Raw genomic sequence first — 4,033 nt, 5'->3', positions numbered from 1 at the left:
AGGGCATGTTTTTCATACACTCCAAAAGCAATCAGTAGGACAATTTTTAGAAGAGAGTCCAGAATAATTGTCAATGGACTTTTTAATTCTTGGACAATCTGCTGGGACAACATTGTAAGGCTCATTGAGGCTTATTCTGGAAATGAAGTGCAAGTCTTTATTGGCCAGACCCACCACTTACAGAGTTACTTGATTAATTCCCACCTCTTTATGTCAATTGACTTTACCCTTTATGCTTCCTATACAGTGCCTTGCCAAATTACTGGTACTTTCAATTATCCTGCACTTCAATTATGCTGTTGCTCCTAAGAACAAGGCTCTCAATACTACCCTCCTCCCCCACCCACACATTACACAGGGTATGTTTAGCATATAGGTTCAATTTGTAGTTGGACATAATTTTTGTTTGGCATAGTCATGACCATGAAACATTTTGCTGTACCTGATCAAAAAAGATTAGAGCAGGGATGTCTTAAAAAGAGGTGACTGCCTCTTTTCACTCCACACACCCAAAATAAGAAATCCAGGAGATGTCTTTAAAATAGGTGGCTTATGGTGTGCTTTCCAGACAACAAAGGTATAAGAGGGAAAAACAAGTTGTTTCCCACCCAACCAGTTTCACCCTTAGCTTGCACCCGACATTTTGTATGCAGTTGAAGGGATTCTCCCTGCCATTTGCAGAAGGTTGCCCCAGAATGTTTGCTCTGTATGCTCCAATCTTGGGTGCCTTTTCAGCCCAAAAGGTACATAGTTGTACTCAGCTGGTCCTGCCAGTTCTGACAATTAGCAAATGGTGGCAGGGAGAATTCCTTCAGCTGCACACCACTTTTCTTTGGTTATAATTTTTCCCATTATTTCTGGGTCTAATCTGCTAACGAAAGATCCCAGTATACACTAGTGGGGAATACCACTGTTGTCCAACTTTTGCTCAGCTGCCTTCTATACTCTAATTCTCCCAAATTAACTATTAGAAGGCAGACCACCAATTTGGGTAACACACACACACACACACACACACACACACACACACACACACACACACACACACACACACACACACACACACACACACACACACACACACACACACACACAGAGATAGAGAGATTGTGCAATAATAAATCCCCAAGAAAGTTTATGTCACAATTTTTAAGGTGTCACAAGACTCCTTGTTCGCCTGATCATCATATTCACCTGATCATCATCATATTCTAGAGGTCTAGTGTGCTGGGAAATCTTGGGACAGACCAAGGCTTTGTTAATTGAGACAGTGAAAAGCCCACAACGCAATTAGACAAGTGGCATGCAGAGGGAAGCAACAGTATCACTGCATTGTGGCATTCACAACTGAGTGGTTCAGCATGGACAAGACAGTCCAATGGCAAATGGTTGTTCTGGTACACCAATAGTGCAATATCAAAAAAAGTGTGGATGCAGTTCTTGAGCAAACACACAACTGATACAGTTGGCAAAAACATTACTGAAGACAAAGAAACACAAAATAGGGAACAGAGAAGCAAAACCCAAACAAACCCAATCCTGGTCATTGCAGTTGGTTTTTTTAAAATAATTAAGTCATGAGGGTCAATGGAAATTAACCTTGGAGCACAGCCAAAAGGGCAGCATGTTCTATAAATAAAAACAAATCATTCCATCTTCCAGACTCCCTCTCTGACTTATGCTGGATGAGATCAGAGTGTCCTGCACTCCTTGCTTTGAATCTACATTGTCAATTGAAGACGTGGCATCAAGGTGACCTTAAACATTAATGGGGGAAAACCTGCTATGATGACTCATTTTACTTCTGATTAGTGTGTTACAGCACTAACGGTTTTATAAATATAAATGAAAATTTTCACTGCAAGTATATCGTTTGGATGGAGGAGATAATTGTTGTACAAACAAGAACAACGGGTGAGAGTGGTGAACAGCAGTTATCACTTTACTTTTTATGCTTCAGCTTTAATTAATAAGCACTATTCTGTTAGTGGCATCTTTTCATAGTTACCTGATTGAGCTCAGTGTCACTTGAGAGGCCAAAGCCGCCAGTTCTACTTCACTTCCTACTTGATGAATCAAATTGCCTGGTATACCACAGATATAATTGGTTGCAACTGTAAGTCTGATTATACACTCTCTGAGTACAGGCAGCAAAGTCACTGGCCAATAAAAAAAGGACAAAATATTCCTGGAACAATGAGAGTGTTAGAGTTAGATGCTTTAAAACTGTGGCATACAACACACTGGCGGCAATTCAGTCGCATCTCCACTCTGTATTTTATGCTGTGGCATTACAAAAACAGACTTATTCTAAGCAAATAAACCTCTAATGGGATAACTTTGGACCATTAGGTTCTCTTACTGCTGATCTGCTAAGACTGCACAGTTCAATCAGTGTCAGTATTGCTTAACTCCGGGCGTGGGGGGGGGGGGGTTCATGCAGACACTTCTTCAACAGCATGAGATCTCACATAATTGGTTTTGCCTGTAATCACCAAACTGGAATAGCTTTTGGTGCTGGCAGTACTGCACAGGGTCTGTGGAAGGGTGTGAATTTTCTGGATTGGGATAATTTGCACTAGACAGATATGCTGTGAAAGGCGGGGTGAAGCATTGGCAACAATTTCAATTAGCAATAATTGTGCCTCAGATAAACCTTACTGGCTACAATACTGCCACTGTACAAAGCCATCTTTGATATTGTTCCACATGAACTTCTGTGGCGTAATATGGCTCTATGATGGACAAACTCCTTCTCTATTTAATTGTCAAATACCATGAAACTACAAGTTTACAGATAAGATGCAGTCATGATGGCCAGTTGACTAACCCTATACCAATGAAGAAAGGAGAATGACAAGGATGCCTTTCAGCCCCCCTTTTAAAAATATTTATATTAATTCCCTTATAACATGTTCACAAAGTGAAGATGTGAATGCACCACAATCAACAGTTGATAAAAAACTTCCTATACTCATGGATGCAGATCATGCAGTTATATTATCCTTAACTAAAATAGGACTAAAATGTACATTAGAGACTACATCTCAGCAATGTCAAATGGATCTATTACTACAAAACAAAGATTATGTGTTTTAACTCATGGTACAGGAAGTCTTCATGGAGGATCAACAAGTGCCAGATTGAGCTGGTCAAATCGTGTAGATATTTGGGAGTAGTGTTCTACCACACTGGCAAGAGAGTTGTTCAAATTGCATCCTCTAGGTGCAAAGTATGGCTTTAATGCCATACTAAGATCTTTTAAAAAGGATAAATGGAGATGACTGCATTCCTGCAGCTATCAGGCTACTTACAGTCAAATCTCTATCTCGGCTTCTTTACAGTGCACAATTAGGTCTCTATAACAACTTTACTACACTAGAAAGAATTCAATCAAGTTTTCTCAGAGCCCTCTTTAAATGCACACGGAATGTTGCGCTTAGACAGGAAGCAGGCCTGCATAAAGTAGAAACAAAGTTCTGGAGGATAACTAATATCAATTACTGGTTGTAAGTGCCCCTTAAGCTGACCGAACTTTTATCACAATATCTTTCTGCCAAGCCTTACCTACACTGATCTGTTAGGATAAGCCCAAATGCTTTCAATAAGCCTTGACCCAGCATAACTGCTGGAACTGGGGCTGCGTAAGGCTAAATCCCTGGTCAAATAACACTTTTGTGATACTGAATTGCAGACCAAGTCAGCACCACTTCCTAAAATGTATAGGGATTTATCATCTTGGATTGAAAGGGGACTGGCTCTCTATTAATCTAATATTATGTCACCTCAATTAAGATGGACTTTTTCCAGAGCCCGATTCGATGCTCTGCCTTTTGCAGCCCTCTCTGGTGGATTTCAGCCTCAACCAAGTGAGATGCACAAATGGTCAGCAACAGTGGAAGTGGTGGAATTTCTATCACATATCCCCTTGAACTGTGATTCTACTCTGAGATTAGAAGGTTTACTATCAGTCCTTGGATACATCACTTCAGCTACTGAAATTAATTAATTACTGAATTGTTGGAAAACAAAT

The 4,033-nt window shown here is 40.2% G+C and overlaps 1 non-coding gene across 1 annotated transcript; it reads right to left on the bottom strand.

Annotated features, from left to right (window-relative positions):
* Positions 1-2,607: 2,607 nt before the first annotated feature.
* LOC125438658 lies at positions 2,608-2,690 on the bottom strand. Its single transcript, XR_007245366.1, has one exon. It is a non-coding gene; the product is annotated as a U4 spliceosomal RNA (small nuclear RNA).
* Positions 2,691-4,033: the final 1,343 nt, after the last annotated feature.

The sequence above is a fragment of the Sphaerodactylus townsendi genome, linkage group LG08 (genome assembly GCF_021028975.2).
Source record: "Sphaerodactylus townsendi isolate TG3544 linkage group LG08, MPM_Stown_v2.3, whole genome shotgun sequence".
NCBI lineage: Eukaryota > Metazoa > Chordata > Lepidosauria > Squamata > Sphaerodactylidae > Sphaerodactylus > Sphaerodactylus townsendi.
Note: the sequence above shows the minus strand (reverse complement) of the source record. Positions and strands in the feature narration are given on the sequence as shown.